The 21,404-nt window shown below is 41.0% G+C and overlaps 1 protein-coding gene across 2 annotated transcripts in view; it reads left to right on the top strand.

The window, feature by feature from the left end:
* Window positions 1–8,551: 8,551 nt before the first annotated feature.
* Window positions 8,552–21,404, top strand: part of TNRC6C (trinucleotide repeat containing adaptor 6C) — a 159,727-nt gene continuing 146,874 nt past the window's right edge. For both annotated transcript variants that reach the window (XM_066613470.1, XM_066613469.1), the window contains exon 1: window positions 8,552–9,957. The gene's annotated coding sequence lies outside the window, so the exon portion shown is untranslated. The remainder of the gene's footprint in view (window positions 9,958–21,404) is intronic.

The raw sequence follows: 21,404 nt of genomic DNA, 5'->3' as shown, positions 1-21,404 counted from the left end.
CTTTGGATTGGCAACTTGAAACTATCAGGTATCTTACCTTTGGGGGCCAGATCTGGCCCAAGTTATGAACCTCTAATGTTGTGAGGAATGTAGTGGATAAGTGCTAAAGAGAGAACTTGCACAGTCTAGCACCTGTCCTATCCTGTAGCATCTCATCAACTCTGGAATCAAAATAACTGACACAGTGCCACAAAGCAATTATATTCCTTTTTTTTTTTTAAATAAAAAGTATGGTTATAAATAATACAGGTATTTATATACTGCCTTTCGTGGTCGTCAGATTTCTCCTCAGACTTTATTCAAGGCGGTTTACATAGGCAGGCTATTTAAATCCCCGTAGGGATTTTTACAATTGAAAGAAGGTTCTATCTTTCAAGAACCACAACATTTCAGATGTTTCTTTCTGATCTGGTTTCACATTCTGGCCTCCATCCTCCCACGCTCAGAGCAGATGGAATAACTCAGCTCAGCTTGTCAGCTGCTTCCAGGTTGCATGGTGGTGGTGGCCTCGAACTGGCGACTTGCGGATGTTATCTTCTGGCAAACGGAGGCTCTATCCTCTAGACCAGATCTCCTCCTTGATTATGGCAAGAAGTTTATTGCAATTAGTGTATATTAGCATGGAAGACAGAATAGTTCCCTGTGGCACCTTGCAAGTCAATGAACAGGGTGCCAAACAGGTACTCCCAAGCCTCACCATCTTGGTCTGATCTGCTAGGAAGGAGTACACTGCAGAACAGTGCCTCTGTGCCCCACCTCAGCCAACCAGTTCTGAAGGACACCATGGTCGATGGTATTGAAAGCCACTGAGAAGTCCAGCAGGACCAACAGGGAGACACTCCCCCCCCCAGTCTACTCTTTAGCACAGGTCATCAGTCAAGGTGATTAAGGCTGACTCTGTACTGTACCCTGGCCTGAAACCAGACTGAAAGGGGTTAAGATAATCCAGAATTCCTTAGAGTTGAGACACCACCACCTTCTTGATCACATTGCCCCAAAACAGGACATTGGTCAGAAATTATCCAAAACCATTGGGAGGGTTTCTTCAGAGAGGGTGAACTACCACAACCTTTTTGCAATATCCCAACCCCTAGAGATGAATTTACTGTCCTCCCCACCCACTCAGCCACCCCCTTCTAGAGCCATTTGTTAGAGTCACACTGATTGAGAGAACAAGCAGCAGGCATTACTCTCTAGAGAATTCTTTCCACGTCCTCAGGCTGTATTAACTGAAAATAATTCCAAGTAAATGGACAGTTACCCAAGAAACATCTATTGACCATTTCAATGAGGAATCCAAATTGAGTTGGGTTTGAGTGACTTTACCTGCAACATCATTTGCAAAAGCATCACAGTGGGCATAAGAAGAATCTCCCTTGTTTTACTGAGATGTTAAATATAACAGGCCCTGCACAATTTGGAACAGCTTCGCTGGATGGCATTCTGCAGATGTGATGATGGCAGAAAAGAAGGCCTTCTTGGCTGCCATCACTGCTACAGAGTAGGCACTAAGTTGTGATCTGATGTGCATTCATTCCCTAATCCAATGGGGGAGAAACTAGGGATGAATTCCTGTTTTGAACATGAAATTGTTGTCACATTATGAACTCTTAGCTGCCTGTACTCGTGTCCATCTGTTCAGTGTCCTTACAGTTCAATGAAGAAGTGTGCCAGATAAGTCCCCTGTGGACATATAGATGGCAGTTTTAAATACAGCAGTTGGCTGGCATTGCAGACTTTTGCATAAGCATTAGGGGAATGTCTCCTGCAATTCTATCAATTAAATCACCCTACAATCACCCTGCAAAGATGTTGTAGACCACGCGTCATTCCAAAACTCGAGTTTAACTCAAGGGAGCAGATGGAGTTTAAAGTGAAGAATATAAAGGCAACAGGTGCAAGGTCACAAGCAAGAACTACTATTAAAGAATATTAGAAAATCTAGCAATAGTAGAAGAAGCTGCAAGTGAGCCAGTGGCGGCAGCAGCAGCAGCTCAGGAATAGAGAAAAATCAGAACTACAGTTTTTGTGAAAAGCATGGAAATGAGGGAATTTTGGAAGACTCCCATCAAAATGGTTTGCCCTGCCCTGCTCTACATCGATTCCCTGTATTTTAACCAGAAATACATATCAATCCAAATTTGATCCAGTACTAGTTACCAGACACATACATAGGAACTGCCTTGTGGATGCCCTATATTAGGACAATGGCGAGTGTTTTCATTTTGTATCCGTTTCCAATGGCAAATCATGCATAAGTAGAATACAGTGGCAAGTTCTGGCACTTTAAACACTGCACAAAAAAGCGCCGTTAAAAAGCTATTCCAAAACCTTGAAAATTATCTTTTACGAATCCTTAATATGCAAGCAAATTTCACTTGGCATGTTTTCTTTTTCATACGGCAAAACAAACCATTTTCGTCAGACAGCAGCTTTATATATTATTTAATTTGTGACACAGTAATCATATTATGGCTTGTTAATTAGATTGTACTTGTACATCAGCAATGAAGCCACATGGCTGTGCCCATTCTGTTGGTATCAGCTTTTGGCTTCTGTCAGAAGCAAAATCCTTTCGGAAAGTATCAATGAGACAATCTGCTGTTGCTGCTTTTTGGTAGGGTGCTGGGGGAAGGGAATTGCAGGTGTTGACCTCTATTTATGTGCATTACAAAGTTGGCTCATTTCATAACTAGGACTCTTATTTGCAGATTTCATTTCTCAGTTACTCCTGTGTGACATATTTGTCTTCCATGTAGATTTATATGCACAGCAGTCAAAACAATGTTCCCAACATCTGTAATATCAGTATTCGTCCTCCCTGATCTCTACTTGGCCCCATATGTAGTGGCAAAAGTTGCTTGTGTTAGGACATTTTTTCTTATCCTTGACCATTAGTACTTCTGTGTGAAAAGCAAAAGGTTAATTTCAAAGACAATGTAACATACTTTGCATGCATGCGAATCTTGTGAGGCCTAAAAAAGACATGCTGTATATATGGCTCTGATAATTATTTCTCTCTTTTGCTTCATTCTGGACTTCTTTTGTTTTCACCAGCAATGGCAAGTTCTGGACTAGTCTCTCTAGCATCAGTCTCTCTCCAATGGCAAAAATGGTTCTGATTATATTCCTATTCCTGTGAACCAACGACTGCCAGACAGATCCACAACAGCTAAAATTAACACCATTGTGTGTTGGGGAGGGAAATTCTATCTACCCAACAAGCAAACCCAGGATCTTTCCTATATTCCCTTGCACTGGCAGAGTCAAACACACATGCTGGTGGAAGAAATCCATGCCAGCATGGCACCATCATTGTGTTGATGATACCCTGGCTGGTGGAACCTATGCACACTTTTCTGGGAGTAAGCCCTGTTGAACATAATGGAAGTTACTTTTGAGTAGACATGCATAGGATTGCATGGTCAGGATGCCATCCTATGTACACTTGTGTGGAAATAAGATGTATTGAACTTGATGGGGCTGACTTTTGAATAAACATGCATAGGATTGCACTGTTAGACTGGCAGTGGTGCACCAGTTGGTGCAAGGGACAGAGTGGGGGAGAAGTGAGGGAGAAGCAGAGCTTGTTGAGATTTCTTTTCTTACTCATGGCTTCCTCCATCCTGCCATGGGATAACAACATGATGCCATCTCCTTAGCAGACCTGAATTAAAATTATTCTCTCTCATGTTGGGTGGAGGAGGAAACAACACGTCCCATAGTTAGTTAGTTAGTTAGTTAGTTAGTTAGTTAGTAGTAGTAGTAGTAGTAGTAGTAATAATAATAATAATAGTTATTTTCATTTTAAATTGCGACTCAGAGAGGGTGCCCACCCACTCCCAATGGTTCCCTTGAAGGTGAAATGAGGCAAAATCCTCTCTTCTCCTCTGAAGTGATATGTATTATGTATTACAAGCACAATATAAAATGCACTTCTTACAATGCCGCTGCCAGTTATGACTGCACCCCACTCACACCATTGCACCATTGCATAAAAAAACTAAGCACATTTTTTTTCTTCAGTGGCCATAGTGAAACAAGGTAAACAGTTGCTTCTACTGCTTAAGCAAAAAGTGCCACAAAATCAGACTGAAAGCAAGAATTCTAATCTGAGCCCCTTCAGCAAATGGGTTGTCCTATACAGATAATTCTTGCTTTTGAAGAGATTCAGAGTAGGAGCTATTCTGCAAATGCAGTCGTCCCCCCCCTCCAAGTGTTCTGGAACTCCAGCTGCTCAGCTTCTGCTATCATCTGCTGGGGAAACTGAGCAGGAGATGTGCTCACTGCAGCAGGTGGGAGAGAGATTGAGCACCTGGGCAAGAGTAGCATGTGCAGACTGTTCACCATTGTGAGACAAACTATGCACAGGCTGGCATTCTTGTTTCTGTGATCCACTTCTGAAAAAGGACATGCTTAACTTCTGTTATCATTTGACCTTCAGTCTCACTTTTGGTTGGTTGTTTCAAATCAATCTGTGAAACTCAACAAGATGTCCTCTCCTGTCATCTTGGTCCTCTGGTCTATAGACTCCTAGCCTCCAAAGAACCCTCACCTACCCACTCTTTTCTTACCCTTGAACCTGTGCCAGAGTTTTGTACAGCTCTTCTTTCTCCTTGGCTCTTTGGTTCTTGGTTCTTTTATTCCTTAAGGCCAATGCCGCTCAGATCTAGCCGTCCCCTCATGTTTCTGCTTTTCAGCCTACTGCCTTTTCTCCTAGTCACTCTGCTTCTTGTGTCCATTTCTGTTTGCTCCTGTACTTGGGCTGGCATATGACTGGTTTTAAGTATACAAAAGCCACAAAAGTCAACAGTCAATTGACAGGTCAGATATTGTCACACAGACTCTTTCAGGTCTGTGTTTGATTCATCCTTGTCAGACTGGTCTTCTGTTACAGACACCAAACTGTTTATCAATATTCTATTGTTGGCAGATTCCCTGAGCTGTTAAGATGTTGTGAGATGTCATAATATCACAGCAGTTCACCCAAAGGCTGGAGATGGTGGTTCCTAGGTGACAACAGTTTTCAGTCTAGCACATGTATGGGAAACTGACTCAGGGCACAATCCTAACCAATTTTCCAGCACTGACCTAGCTGCGATGTAGACCCAAGGTAAGGTAACAAACATGCCCTTACCTTGAGGAGGCCTCCTTGACTGCCTCCCCACTGCAGGATGCAGTGCATTTCACATTGGCACAGCTATGTCAGTGCTGGAAAGTTGGTTTGGATTGTGCCCTCAGGGTCTGATACTATCCAACTTCCCAGTGCTGATGCAACCATGCTAATAGGGGCATAGAGGTCACAGAGGCCACCTCAAGATAAAGGAATGTTTGTTCCCTTACTTCAGGGCTGCATTGAGGCCGCATCACTGCTGGAAAGTTGGATAGAATTGGGCCCTCTGGAATCAATTTCTTGGGAAAAGGAGAGCATCTTCTGGAACAATCTACAGCAGTGGTTCCCAAACAGTGAGCCGTGGCTCCCCAGGGAGCCATGGAAACCAGCCAGGGGAGCTGCGGAATCCTTGTGAAAAACCCATTGCCCTATACAATTGTAGCTCTAATGAGGAGCTGGCCAATGGCCCAGTAGGTCAAGGGAACCACCAGTTGAAAAAATTTGGGAATCACTACAGGATTCTTCTGTTCCAGCACACTCTAACTTGGAGTAAGTCTAGTTTGGCTTCATGGGTTTGAGGAGCTGAGGGACTTTGAGCTTGATGGTCTTCTTCCTATGATTCTAGCATCCTGATCCCATTCCATAGACTTATGAAGAACACTCAAAATCACAACATGTAAATGTTTTAGGGCCAAATCATATCCAATTTTCCAGTACCAGTGCAGCCGTGCCAACTGGATGTGTGATCCATTCTGTAGTGGGGAGGCAGTCACAGAGGCCTCCTCAAGGTAGGGGAACATTTGTTCCCCTACCTTGGGGTTGCATTGTGGCTGCACCTGTCCTGGAAAGTTGGATAGGATTGGGCCCTTAATCCTTACCACCTTCTATAATGGAAGATCAGAAGATCATCAGGTGGATGCTGTAGTGCTGACAGCAATTCCATGTTTTGACAGCTGTTTGACAGCTCTGGGAAGGGCAGGGCTAGCTCCACAGCTGTAATCAATCAAGGCCAATGGAGACTCTGATGTACACCTGAGCTTCATTTGACCTTGATGGGACTTTGAATGAGCTAAGGAGGTAGCTCACAGCTAAGCTGCATTTGGACTTAACAAGGGTCTGCAGGATAAAAGGCAATTTCAGAAGGAGCAAAGCTACCTGACCAAGAGCTACCTGAGAAGGGGACTGCTAGGATACTGCTGGAGGACACAAAGAGAGGACTGCCAGGATCCTGTTGGAGGAGATATCCTGCTGGAGAGGACAGTGCTGGAGAGGAGGGACTCTACTGCAGAAGACTGAATTGGGAAGACTGGACTGTGCTTTGGAGACTGGTTTGGACTTGGACTGGAGGCTTTGGACCTTTACCCACTGAGTTAAGTGGAGTTTTGGGGAGGGAAAGTCTCTGGACAAGAGGACTTGCAGCGAATAAGTGTATGTGTTTGTAGCAATAAATTCTTAACTGCTATAGATAAGGAGTTCTGTGTTCATTCCTTTGCACACCACAGCTGTTTCTAGAGATAAAAGAGGGTGTTAATGAGCTAAAAAAGTGGGCATTGGGAGACTGAGTATAATTCAGACAGGACACCTTCTAACCACTGTGACACTTGAGGAAGTGTGTGTTGTGCCTGTCTCTTTCAACAGATGCTTAGGTATGAAGTAGGGAACCAAACCTGCAATAGTGACTGTGAGCCCAATCCTATGCACATCTACTCAGAAGTCCCATTTTGGTCAATGGGCTTAAGCATGGATAGGATTGCAGCCTGAGATAATGGAACAAAGGGGTGATACCTTTTTGCTCCACAGTAGCTAATCAGAAATGTTCTCAAGATTAACTTTCATTCCACTTAATGTGCTTGCATTACTAGTTCAAGAACAGCTAAAAGGCTGGATCTTTGCAGCACAGATTGGAAAATCTCGCCTCCCTCCTTCCAGCCATTATGCCCTTCTGTAAAGTAAGGAGAGAGCACAGACGGCCGGCTGTCTGTTGATGAGGAGTTTCAGTACTCCTAGGTAAGTGTGCAGGCGGTTTGCTGCCTAGGAAATGAACATCCTCCCCACTCCTCTCTGCATGCCAAGGCGATGTTTACAAATTGAGTCTGAAAATATTCCTGCAGAAGGAATTGCCTTGGCATCACTTGTTGGAGTCATACAGAATCCATACCTACGGATGCATTCCAATGCATTGCATTTGTATGATTGTTACTAAACATGCCCAGCAATCGGTGGTGATGTATTGGCACAAAATGAAAGCCTGCCTTGGCACTGGCATCTCCTGTGTTGGCAAACACTGACTCATCTATGTCAGTGCCAGGTTTGTTTTTCTTTTCCCAGACACTGCTGCAGTGCTTTGGGTGTCTCAGATGGGAGGTGCTTTTCTTCCCCCCTCCCTTCTTCAGCAAAAATGCCTTTGGAAATGAGATGGTCAGATGCATGTGATGCTCTCTGATCCTTCTCTTTCTACGGGGTACCAGGGGGTGGGTCGGTGGGATTTCACTAGCAATTAAGCAGAACAGGCAGGTTCTAGAAGCATTGGCCAAACTGGTAGCAGGACTGCGATGGAAAAAAAACAGTGTCTCTCTATATGTATGGCATCATCAGAAAAAAGCTTGTGTGGGTGCCAAGTTCAGCCAAGTGTATTGTGTGGGCTGGTTCGTTGTGCATCAGTAGTTTGCTTTGCATGCAGCACCAACCTATGCATGCCTACTCAGAAGTAAGTCCCATTCTAGTCAATGGGTCTTATGCCCAGGTAGGTTAGGACTGCAGCCTGAGAGCCCAAGCCTATGCATGTCTACTCAGAAGTAAATCCTGTTTTAGTCAACGGGGCTTATTCCCAGGAAAGTGTGGGTAGGATTGCAGCCTGACAGTCCACTCCTATGCGTGTCTACTCGGAAGTAAGTCCCACTGTAGTCAAAGGGGCTTACTCCCAGCTAAGTGTGGCCAGGACTGCAGCCTGCTGTTCTGCAGAGCCCTTGAGGTGTGGGGCAGCAGAACTGTCACTCGCCACAGCAGCCCCTGCTTTCCACCTGCAAAGCGCGCGGCGCTGCCTGTGCGCTGATTAGGTAACGCACACAAGATGGACGGACCGGAGACGGAGCCCAAGCATAGCGACGCAGCAACCTAGCTAGGCGAAAGCGCGCGCGCGCGCTCGCTCTCGTGCGCCGGGGAGAAGGGGGCACAGCGGCCTCGCGCTCCCCCTCTCGCCATTGGCTCGCGCGCCCACCTCATTTGCATGTCTCAAGCCTTCTTTTATGCCTTTTCTCGCGTCACGTGACTCGCGAGCCGGACGACACTTCCTGTGGGAGGTGAGGGGAGGGGGGAATCGTCTCGCGCCTCCCTCCTCTTCCCCGCCCCTCCCCTCCCCTCGTTGTGGTCTCGCGCTGCCTGCCTGCCTGCCTGCTTGGCGGGGCTCTTGTCAGTTAGTAACAAAATGGCCGCGGTGGCAGCAGCTCTCCTTCTGGAGCGGAGGACAGAGGCGGCGGTGGAGGAGGCGGCGGCGGCTGCGGCTGTGAGGAGCGGGGGGCCGGCCCGGCAGCGTCACTGAGCCCGGCGGCTTCGCCTGCCCCGCCAGCGGGCCCATTCCCTCGCCTCCAAGGGAAGGCTCCGTCCGAGGAGCTGCTGCTGCCTCCTCCATCAACCCCCATCTCCCTGGAGGGGCCGTCTGCGTCCCTGTGGAGGGAAGGCAGGCAGGCTGAGAAGCTGCGAGGGCTGCTCCTGCCTGGCTGGACGCTGCTGGGAGAAGGCAGAGCCTGACCGACCCCCTCAGCTGCTGGGTCTGCGCCTGGAGAGACTGGAGTGCGCCTTCCCTGCGCCCACCGCTCTGCTGGGTGGGTCCTCATGAGCGAGAGAGAGACTGGCGGAGCCCCCTCTGTCTTCTGGAGCCCTCTGAGACGGCTGCTGCTGGGGCGCTCCTCCCTGGATCCACGCCTCGACAGACCCCGCCGGTGGATCCCTGCCTTCTGAGGCACTGCCTGCACCCTTCCTCCCGGGTCTCTCGCAGACAGAACTGCTAGATCCCTTTCCTGCTTGCCTCCCACCTCCCCTCCCTCCTTAGACTCTGTTGGGTACTTCATTCTGTTTGGACCCCTGTGCCAGACTCTGCTGGATCCCTCCCTCGATCCCCCACCCCTTTTGTTTTTCCTGAGACGCACTCCCTGGAACCTTTGAGCTGGCTTCAGTTTTCTCCATTTTAATTTGCACTTTTGAACATAACCTTTCAGATGCTCATCCGTATAAACTGAGAATCCCTCGACACAAGCGTGTTCTGATCAATTGCAAAGCATCATATATTTTTTTCCACTCCTGCATCTCGACAGTACCTTTTTGCTGCAACCACATACATTTATAATTTCAACACGATTCTGTGTGCAAAACTCTAGCTGCGAACTCAACTGCTAGTTTTGCTCCACTGGAAATTAAAAGGAAAAAAGAAAAGCTTGTTTTGGAATTGGACCTGCATCTGCTGCACTTACTCCTCCTCTGGGCTGGAATCAAACTGGAGCATTTAGCTCTTCTACTTGGATACTGTTGAGTTCTTGTCTGATTTCCCTCACGCCTTCCCCCCTCCTTTGTCGTAGGGTATTTTTTTTTCCCTTTGTGATTTCTTTTTCTTTGAAATCTGGAACGGGCATAAATATATTCCAACAAGCAAATCTGACTCTCTTGGCCGTGTGAGATTTTTTTTCGTATTCAACGTGAAAAAATACGGGTACTTTTTTGTAAGAAGAAAGCATTAAAGAAAGGAGCACGCTCGTGAAACTCCCAGACGCCAGACAAAATATTCGCTTGTTCTTTTGCAAGGAGACTGAGTCGAAAGCTGCCAAAGAGCCCCAGAAGGAATCGAAGCAAAGGTAGGAGGAGGGCTATTCCCTTCTCTTAATATGGAAACAGGAGAAGTTAAAAATGGAAAAGACCTATTTAAGTAGTTTACTGAATCCAACTCTCTGGGCCACAGGTCCAGGTCATGACCGCTTCCTGCAATATAACTTTTTGATTCCATGATGCAGTCAGTAAAATAATAAATTCATGAAATGTTTCCCTGTATCAGGGAATTGTATTCAGAGGTTAAAATATCATTGGATGACATATTTAAAAACTCTATTATTCTGTATGTGTATTTTCTCCATACTGTATAGTAGTTCCTAGGCACTGCAAGAAATACAAGAAATAGTAAATTAGGGGAAAGGATTATCCTAAATAATATCAATGTGTACATGCTATTGATAGCATCTCTCATTACCATGTGATGTAATGTTTGGAAAACAGTGATAATTAGCCTTGGCAATTCATCTTGGGTTTTAAGTGTGGCTAGAACAGAAAAGCTGATTGAATGTAACCAAGTGGACAAAACTTGAACTTCATCCTTGATTACCTACAGTCAAGTGTAAAAAGGTGATTGTAGATCTTTCTATAATAGAATGCAGTTTTTTCCACTAACCTTCACTTTGTTTGCTGGGATATAATATTTTAAATGTTTTTTTCCTGAGTCCAATTTTTCCTGTTCACGGTTAACTACAAATAAAATGCAACAAGCCACAAATCAGAAAGCATGAAAGGAGAAGGTAGGAATTCAGGTTGCACAGCAACCTACTAGTGAAAGTTTATTAAAAGTCTTTGAATTGTCTTTGTTTTATTCATAAGTTTGTGTCAAGGGCTGAGCTCCTTGGAATACATGCATAGAAGTTCATACATAGCAGGTTGTTATGCTTCTTGAACTGTAGCAAAAGGTTACTGTGTCGTCTTTGAACTATTACATATGGCTAGATACTGTATTTTCTGGTTTATCACTCTACTTCTCTTTTTAGGTAATCTAATAGGAGACTTTCTGACTACTTGAGGACAATGTGCAGTAGCAAACATAACAATTTCTCATGCTAGGCTTTTGTTTATCATCTCACTCTTATGGATGCAAATCTGCAATGAGAGAAAAACCCATCACAGTTGAACTGAGCTATGTAAAATTATTTGTAATGATGAATTTGATCAAATGCATCATATTAAATGGGATAAATTATTAGGATGCAGTTGATGTCTGGTAATACATATAAAGGGAATAAAGTATAAGGCATCAGTATTAACAAATTACTGATGTGCTTTTAAAAGCTCATGTTATGTTAACCACAGTAGTAGATAATAGTTCGTTTACAGTGTGGATCAATTCTTGCTTGTTGTGTTTAGTTGTCAGTATGCACATTTAATAATTTCATTCCCCTCAGAATTCAGATAGAGAAGTTGAACAGCTTCTCAGGGGTGCAATGGTTATTTTTTTCAAATTCCTGAAGTAAATTGCCTTCACAGCTACAGAAATGCTTTATTCTTAGTTATATTGTGCATAAAGAGAAATATTTCTCTGTGTAAGTACTGTAGAAAGCTTTTATCTTACTAAAATATTTTCCTCATCTATACATTTCTTAGAATGTGCAGAGAAGTCATTAATTTTCTTTTCTACTTCTATTAGCTGGGTGGTTGCAACTGTTCTGTGGGATGTTGGTTTATCTAATAGTAGTTTGGTGTCTGTGAGCACCAGTAGTGGGTTATGTCGCTGTCCATTTGTCACTTGGGAGGTGCCACAGATGAACACAGAAGCTACATTGTGAAAGAGATTTTTGGTCATGCACTAACCAAAATTATGATCCATTTTTAATTCTTATGAGAGGTCACTTTTATTGTAAAATAGACCTTTACTCTAGTCAAGAATTATAATACACTTAATGAACGGAATGATTCTTAAAGATAGTTCTTTCAGTGCAGAGGTGTAAAAGGTAAGTGTTCTGCTTCCCATAGTCCATTAATTCACTAGCATTCCTAAAGAGAAACAAGGAGACTGTAATGCACTTTAGTTTATTCTTCAGCTGAGCGCATGGTAGCTCACCAAGGACAAGTGTTCTAAGCTTGTAGCTCTGAAGCAATGCATCCCTGTTTTAAGTGGATTATGGGAAATGCATCGTATCTTCTTTGGTAGATCCCCCCAAAACATCTAGCGGGAGAGATTAAAACAAGAAAATGGAGCATGTATTTCTTTTATTTGTTGCCTCAAGTCCTGGTGAGAACCTTTGTTCTAATGTGATATTTAGGTAGAAAATCCTGGTGCTCACCTCCATGTTGATGCCCTTTCAGCTTAGTCAGTATATGGTAGAAGCAAAAATGATTCTGTATTTTGAAATCCTATTCTGTATAAACTCTTGCAGATCTTTGAGACTGATTCTTGCTATTGGGTAGCTTCTACAGTATCACTTTCTCTGGAGCAAGCAGCTCCTGAGCAAGCCCATTGTCTGCAAGGAATTTGTTAATCGCATTCACCTACCAATAGGCTTTTTCTCCTGTTGCTAAGTAAGAAGTCACTTTTATAATTACTTTTGTGATCCTTCATTTTTTCCTGAAGTTGGAGCAGATGTACGTGTGCTTTTGGCAATGGTATTAATCCTCTTGGGCAGACACAATATTAGGACAGTAATTAAACATTTCAGCAACTTTTGCTGCTTTAGATAGTAAGTCTGTTCGATATTCAGAATGTAATAAATTCAGAAATCACCTGATCTTTATGAAAGGATACTATGCCCCACAATAGGGTTTTGGTGGGTTTTTTTGATAGTGCATTCTCAATGGTTAGTTGTTAAAACATTTTAGTGACATGTGAAACTCCAGCATCAACACAGAGAACAGCTCAAACTAGTCAAGTTGTAACAAAGTATCCTGTTGTGTATGAAAATAGTCAATTAAGGGAACCATAAACACTTGAATATATTCCCCTCATTTCTGTTTAAAAATGCAAACAGATTCCCATGTGATGAGAATTCAGTTTATTTACGATGGCAAACGGTTGCTATGGCAACTGTATTTTGGAACATTTATAAGTCTAAAAATGTAGCCTTTAGTCATTCCCTCTCCTATTAATCAGAAATAAAAGGAAAGCATCAACATGAAAATGATTTGGCACTCAGAATTTTGGTGGCATAAAAATAATAAGGCTGCAATGTGAGGCAGAATGGCTAATACTTTTAAATTATGTGTAGTGGCTCTGTGCAGCTGGCTTTCTTGAGATAAATATGCACTTTTCCCAATGCTGTCATCTGGCTTGGTTCCAAAACAAGCTGGAGGAGGAGGTCAGGGGTGGGGCAGCCTTCTCCTTTACCAAAGGAAGGCTTTCAGATGGAAAGAATTGCTAGCGAAAGTCCAGATGAGAACACTACAGGCTTGAAGTGTTGCCCCTACCCGTTTTCACTTCACACAAGGAATATATGCTAATTTCCTTGCATTCAAAATCTGTTACTGAATATTATGCAATTTCATACACAACTATTTTAAATGTGTATGCTATACTACTGGAGAATCCCCTAAATTGCATCATGTATTATGAATGATAAGACAGTAGCTTGGCTTGTGATACTTTATTATTATTATTATTATTATTATTATTATTATTATTATTATTATTATTATTATTATGTAAAAACTCAGTTCCATTTCAGATTACAAGATAATGTCACACTTGGAACATCTTCCCCCTGGTCTTAAAGCTGTAGGAAGGAGTTCATCCGGCCATTTAGTACTAGAGATGAATGATAAGAAACCTCTTAAGTGCCTGATGATGCTGCAGTCTAGCCAATTTAGTATCAGCTGATGCCTTCTGGTGATAATGCTTAGAGGTTTTCAGTAGCTTTATAAAGATGTCAGCCAGGTCAAAGAAAATTTAAAGGTCCAAGATATCTAGTAAAACTGCAATGTGCTTTGGAAATAAACTCAATTACTAAACTGACTTTTAGTTCTGCATAATTGCTATGTTTATCCACTAGCTACAGCAAGTTGTGGAGAAAGATGAGTCATGCATGCTGTCTTATTTTTCACCAATCTAAATATTCTAACTTGGAAGAAAGTTCCATTTTTTTTCAGTGTTCCTTGATTCCTGTGCTTAGAATCACTATGGAACTCAACTATAGATGTTCTGAAATATGGCAACACTTGTACCAGCATGTCCAAAATGAGACTTGATAGTAAAAGGATGACTGTGACACAAGTTATCAAATGATGAAGGAATGCTCACTTTAGCACTGTTCCATGCAAATTAAATTAATAAAATAGAAAATTGATCAAAAATCAGGGCTAGGATCTGGAGTATGTGTGCTGTGTTGCACAAAGCACTTTTGTACCCAAGGGATTTATTTTATTTCTGGTGGCCCTGACCAGAGGGTTCCCTGACCTTTGAAGTAGATGCTGAGGTCCCATTGGGAAGAGAGAGCCAAGAAGTTTGTGTGTGTGTATTTATGGAACTCCACATGAATTTCGACCAAAGTTTGAAATTGAAAGAAATACAGTAACTTCAATTATCTGGATTGCATAGTTCAAGGATTTGCATTGTATTTTGAACAACTGAATCAATTTAATTTGAAGTCATAAACAATATTTTACATTAAAAAATGAGTATCTTATTTCTGTGGTCTTGTTAAATTTTCTATAATTTTAAACACTTTGTGCTGTAGTTCTTGGTAGAAACCTATTATTGACTCCAGTGTCGTAAAAATTAGTAAAAATGCTAATTTTAAAATCTTTAAGTGTCTCTACAGTTCTGTAATATTAATTGAGAATGCTCATTTGGGTGTGGTTTTTATCTTGAAAAAATATACAATTCTTATACAAATTTTGACCCATGGATCATTAAAGAGTCTGAGGCAGTAAAGGTTGGTTACCAGAGCTCCTCTTATTATATTTTACCGCTGTGGAGGGCTTAAGAGAGTGAAAGCAGTATCAGAAGTGATGTTTTATGGCTGGCTGCCCAGATTGTCTAGCTTTGCACACAGCTCTGCGGTTTGTCTTTGAAGGGCTGGAGAGGTAGAATGTATTCTTAATAAAACAACTTTATTTCTGCAGAATTGCAGTGCTCTGTTTTGTTGTACAGTACAGTCTTTCTTCCAGTCTTCTTCCAGATTGCAGTTTGTAAAATTTCACTTCATTTCTACAAATTGTAATCTGAATATTAACCATCCAATGATTTTTTTGTTTGTAAATCGAGTAAGTTGCTGCTGATCATTGGCATATGAACTCCTGAAGAAAACTGCTCACAAAAATAATTTTAGTTTTTCCTCAAATAAGTAACAGATTTGCTTTGAGTACCCTTAAAAGTAATTTTGTTATAATTTCTGGTCTAAAAGAAAAACTGGAAGGATACTAACCATTATTTCCTTCTTGGTAGTACAGTAATGCATAATTACAGTCTGTGAAAATCATGCATATGCCATGCCAATACAGCATGGTATTCTTACAACAGTCTTTGTTGGTAAGGCTTTCAGTTTAGGTGCTTCTTCATAATGTATTTGGAGCTAATAATTCTGACCCCTCCTTGTTAAAAGGTTCTTCCACTGCTATTCTCCATTACTAACTTGAAAATAAAAACTTGGAGTATGTTTGCTTGGGTGTATCAAAGACAGACTGCTAGCCCTAGACTTGCTGTTGTCCTTACCCTGGGCCACATATTTTTAAATTCATAGAGGTAATAACTATTCAACCTGTAGATACCCTTCATCAATCCCCTTGTCCCTGCTTCTCCCCTAAGAGGGCATACATGTTTTTCTGAGATCTCTCTTTTGGAGAAGAGCTCATGTTTTGCCCAGCAACAGCTTCAGTTGTGGTAAAGAAGACTGCACGGGTTGAGAATTGTGGGTAGTATAAATTGCTGGTAACTTATCTTGAGGATTGTGGGTGCATTCTATTGTAATGTCTGTTGCAGCATTCTGTTTCCTTTGTGTAGTAAGAGTGCATTTTTTTTTTATGAGATGAAATTAGTTCTGAGAGTCTGATTTTTAAAAATCATTTAAAACAAATAACTGAAAGCATAGTGTTTGCATCAGAATTGTATTTTATAACAGCGAATTGGAAGAGTCACATAGGATCACAACACACAGGATTGTTTCAAAATAGATTTCTCCTTGTTGGATGTTCTTGCTCAATCTCTTAATTGTAGTTCAGGGCTGGCCATCTTTCTCAAATTTTTCATCTATAACCATACAGAACAGGTGACATTTTACACACTAAAATTAGAAATTTAGTCTGCAATCATATGCATACATACTTGGGACTAAGCACCACTGGTTATAATGGGATTTACTTCTGAAAAGCATAAAATTAGGATGTTGGTTTCTCAACTAAACTAGGATTAAGAAGTGTATGAAGTCCCTATTCCAGTGGTTCTCACATATTTAGCTCTGGGACCCACTTTTTAGAATGAGAATCTGTCAGGACCCACTGGAAGTAACGTCATGACTGGAAGTAACATCAAGCAGGAAAATTTTTTCACAATTCTAGGCTGCAATCCTACCCACTCTTACCCAGGAGTAAGGCCCATTTACTATCATTGTTAAAAGAATAAACATAGTAGCTTGTTAAAAGTACAGAATTGTAGCTTTTGCCCAAATGCAATCACATCGCATGGTAGCATCAAGTCTAATATATTAAAAATAAAATATTGAAATGAATGGGGACCCACCTGAAATTGGCTCACAACCCACCTAGTGGGCCCTGACCCACAGTTTGAGAAACACTGCCCTATTCAGTTGGTTATAGTACAGTCGTAGCAGAATAATTGAGAATTAAGAACAGCTCCCTCTCTTGGGTCCTTTTTTGTGTCTTAAGACGTTTTTATTCAGGGAAGCTTTTGTTGTGCTGACACGGGGGGGGGCTGGTACTTTTTAATGAAAGTTTTTTTTATCGTGAACCAAGTTTATTATGCTTTATTTTTATCATGTATATCAACGTTGTTACTATTGTTTTATTGGTTTGTTTGTAAGCGACCTTGAATGCCCTTATCGGGTTAGAAAGATGGAGTATAAATTCTATAAATAACCAAGTAATACATGCATCTTTAAAAGAAAATAAGTAGTACTGTCTATTGTACAAGATAGTACTACCTAAAAACAAGAATATTTTGTAATATCAGAAAAGAGTTCAGTAAATCTAAAACATTCTTTGCAATCGTTTCAATAATACAGCTTCAGAAAGAGTCAAAATTAGTTGGATGTTTAGCAGGAAATAGTCTTCAGTAGGTAAAATCTTGGTTGGATCCAAAGATGTGCTTGAGCATGCCCAGTGGAATCTCTTCTTCCTTTTGAGTGACAGATTCCCATGTCATATCACATGCTGCTTTTCAAACTTGAGGAAGTTTAAAAAGCAATTAATGATATGGCATGGGGATCTGTCATTCAAAAGAAAAAGTCAGATTTCATCAGGCATGCCCAAACACAACATTGGATCCAAATCTTGGCTTCTTAATGCCCAAACCAGAAAGGTTTTGCTTTTTCACTTAAAGTCATTCATAAATCTACATCATACCACTGTTTGGGCATATAGTCATACTGAGGGTGTAAAACTGTACGATGTTTATCTGCGTGGGATGAGTATGTGTACATTTTAATTTGATGTTCTGTCCCAGAAAACTGTATCTTATTAGAAACAGATTCAGTTACATATGAGACAATTTTACTAATGCAAAATGTAGTAAATCAAGTAGTGAAAGCTACATTGAACAGGGTACAAATAATGCTACAAATATTTTTGCTAGCATTTGATAATCTCATTCTGCCAATTCTCCATTACTACAGAGGTACTGGAATGTTCCACCTAGATCCAGAACCATAGTTCTCATTGTATTTCTGAATGCACTTTCAATAATAACAGCTAGCATTGTCACATGCAGAGGCTTGAACATTCCTTCTTAACATAGTTCCTTGCACTGCATCAGAGGATTTTGTGAAGTTTCCTTAAAGTGGCTTGTTTATGGTGGGGTTGCAGTTGTGGGAAGTGGGGGACTCAATCTCATGTCCACAATAACCTGGATTGGATACCTTATTTTTTGTGGCTGGCTATAAATATGCAACACCCTATTAAAATTTCAGTTAACATCAAATTTAAAAGGATTAAAAAGATGAGAAAAGCTGAAATGCTAATTGACCAGCTTAACTTTAGCCTTAACATCCTGCACAACGTAGGGAAGCCTTACATTACTTTGAAAAATACTGCAGCTTGGGTGAGTTTCTGCAGAGAAAAGGTTGCATAGGTAGAACAGTCATTGTAAGCATCATTCTACATATGCTTCCATTTGAATTTGATGCACAGATTATAGTGTTCAGAGAGTTAATTTAGAGAGAATGATAGGATAGAAGAAGTGGTTTCATACTTGTATTGTGTGTAAAGTTAAGCAAAATTAGGTTTATGGACACAATTTGAATTTTCTTAATTCTCAATTGTACTTGAAATGTATATAGTATTTACAAAGGGCACAGATTCTTTTTCATCAACCCTCTTCCCCACCTACCACCCTTCCAGACACACGGGACAGAGTGGATTGTCTCCTAAGTTTCAGAATTTATTTATATAAGATATATACTTTATCACCTGCCTTGGGTGCCCTTCGGGGAGAAAGGCAGATTACAAGTCCAATAAATAAATAAAGTATCATATCTGACAGTCCATTTTAAATTCATCCATTTTTGGTACTAGCACTTTGGCAAGCTATATTAAGCAAGTGAATATTTTGTACAGTACTTGAGTGACTTGAGGCACAGTTGAGCAAATTTCATTTAAACTATTCTTTTAAACCTTCACCTGTATGAGAATAGTGGCAAATGATATGATGACATCTTCAAGAACCGTTACTGTGTAATAGTGTTAAACAGTATTTCAGTAGTTGCTGACTAAAACCATTTGTAAAAGTTACAAAGTGACAATAGAGAAGTGTGCTTTTCTGTTAATAAACATACAAAACTTTTAACTGTATATTTTATGAAATATAGCCTGCATCATAAGTTTTAATTCCAGGTATTTTCAATTCTGTGTTTTGTCACCTAATTGTGAGTTTTCTTACTGCTATTTTTTTTCCTCAGATAAATGTTACCCTCCTGCTGAGAATCCCAGGACCCCTGACACTTCATTGTGTCTCTTGACTAGCTCATCGGGGGTCTGAGTTTCTTTCCATCCACTTAATACACTGAATTCCATATTAACAATGCTTCTAACAAGAATGGTATTTAGAAAATTGTAAAAAGGTATACTGACATTACAAAAGAAGTTGTCAGTTCATTGAAGAGTTACTGCACGTCTGCAGCTCTGATGGTGTTTTAACAGAGTTTTAAATGGAAATGTTTCTTGGAGATAAACAAGTTCCAAAAATTTTCCCAAACAGTACACTCTATATATCACTAAAGTATATCAAATTGGTCCATAGCTTTAAGCCGGAAGTTCCCAACAGCTTTGTCCTAGGTACTGTCAACCAGCTTGGGAGACCAAATGTCGCTGGGTGAAAGAGTTCTGTTGCTCTTTAAAAGTACCGCCCTTATAGAATTGAGACCAGTTCAGTTATGTTCCTGCTGGGTGAGAGGCTTTGTTTACAGAGCTTCTCCCTCCTGACAATGACAGCATGGTCTGCTTGTTGGAAAGATGGTGCTGTGTTGGTGAAGGAAGTGAGAGAGGTTTTCACACAAGCAGAAAGAGGCTGAATCTAGTTCCCTTGTTGATTGGCAGGAAGAACCAATTGCTTGATAAAAGTAGTTTATATTAAACATGGGTCAATTCACACACAACACCTAACTATGGTTTATTTTATTGCAATGGGAATGTGATCATGTGTTCCCTTTGATCCTTGTGTTTTGGGATTTACTTCCTGGTTTGTTGCTAACCAGTTTGGAACTGTGACTTGTGCTCAGCAAAGTATAAGAGGGTAATCCTAGAATATCCTAACTTCAAATCCTCATTTGCAAATCAAGCACAAGCTGTAGTTTGCCAGTTCATAGGTAGTAGCAAACTACAGTGTGCTGCAGACTGTAGTAACTAACTGTAGCTGCAATCCTGTATGTCGTTAATCCTTGAGCTCACTGGGGCTCTGAGTAGATCTGCATGGGATTGCGCTGTAAATGGAACATAGAGGAGGCATGTGAGCACAGGACTAAACCTTGTGGAAAACCAAGGTTTGCAGTTTCAGGTGAACTTAGCCATTGTGTCAAGGTGCACCTCCCTGCTTTAATTAACTGGCACACAACACTGTTATAAGTATATTACATGTTCAACTTTGAGAGCTTGCTATCTCTTGATGTTAGTTTTGTCTAGTAGAATGCAACTTTACAAAAACCTGTAGTGAACAGTATGTTAAGTTTTTCATTGCTGTGATGATGAATGTTTCTCCCCCTTAGTCCTGGTTGTCTAGGGAAATGCTCCTTGCTGACGTAGCCATTTTCACAGTTACCAGTCTTTGTGCAATATTTGGTGAGGGGGATTTACAGTCTTCATCCCTAGACTTTCTATCATGAACCACAACAAAGTCATAGAGGTGCTGCGAGATGTTCCCAGTGGCCTCTTCTTCCTGACTCTTCTGGGCACTGCCATATTGGATCGTGTGAGATCTCGTGCATAAGATGATGGCACCCAGGAGAGCCGGAAAGAAGCCACCGTGAAAGAAGGGCACTGTGACCATGGTGAGTTTGGGAACTGCTGCTGTATAGGAATGAGACTTGTTTAAACACTTGTTTATATTTTATCTGAAGTCAGACACTATCTGGTCATCACTTTCAAGTATATAGCTGAACACAGTATAATACTGTGTGTGTGCGTAATACTGTGTACAATGTGTTAATAAGCTTTTATTTGTTTTTAAATTGTTTTTAATCTGTTTTAACCTGTTGTAAGCTGCCTTGAGTCCCTTCGGGGAGAAAGGCGGGGTAAAAATAAAGTTATTATTATTATACTGTATATCCATTGAAGATGGCTTGCATACTAATATAAAGAGTCTGTAAATCTCTCATTTTGTTTATCTTGTAACTTTCCCTTTAACTCACCATTTTTTAATCCTACCCAAATTAACTTTTAAAACAGCAGTTGCTATTCCTTAACCATAAACCCTCAACTCTAATCGGTATGATTTGAAACAAAAAGTTATACTTCAGAAAAATTCCCAATTTACAAGTGGCTAGATTTTAGTGAAAGATAGACTTAAAAACTTTTCCCATTGATCTCCTTTCTTAATTACTTTATAATACATTTTTCCCCACAATAATTCTTGAGTAGTTCCTTTTATCAGCAATACCCCCAGATAGCTTACTGGTTTATCTAATTACAGCCTAGCTCTTTCCTTCAGTTTCTTCTCCTTTCAATAAGGAAAACACAATGATTATCATTATATCTCTAGAGATTATCACTGTGTATTCCTTATCCCTATTGAACTCCAAACCTGCTTCTTGACTATACTATAGTAATTCCAGTTTGACTGCTTTGATTTAATTAATTGGACCAGTTAGCATTACTGCCAGCAGATAGTAGACAA

The sequence above is a fragment of the Tiliqua scincoides genome, chromosome 2 (assembly GCF_035046505.1).
Source record: "Tiliqua scincoides isolate rTilSci1 chromosome 2, rTilSci1.hap2, whole genome shotgun sequence".
Lineage (NCBI taxonomy): Eukaryota > Metazoa > Chordata > Lepidosauria > Squamata > Scincidae > Tiliqua > Tiliqua scincoides.
The sequence above is the reverse complement of the archived record's forward strand: the minus strand, read 5'-3'. Positions and strand labels throughout refer to the sequence as shown.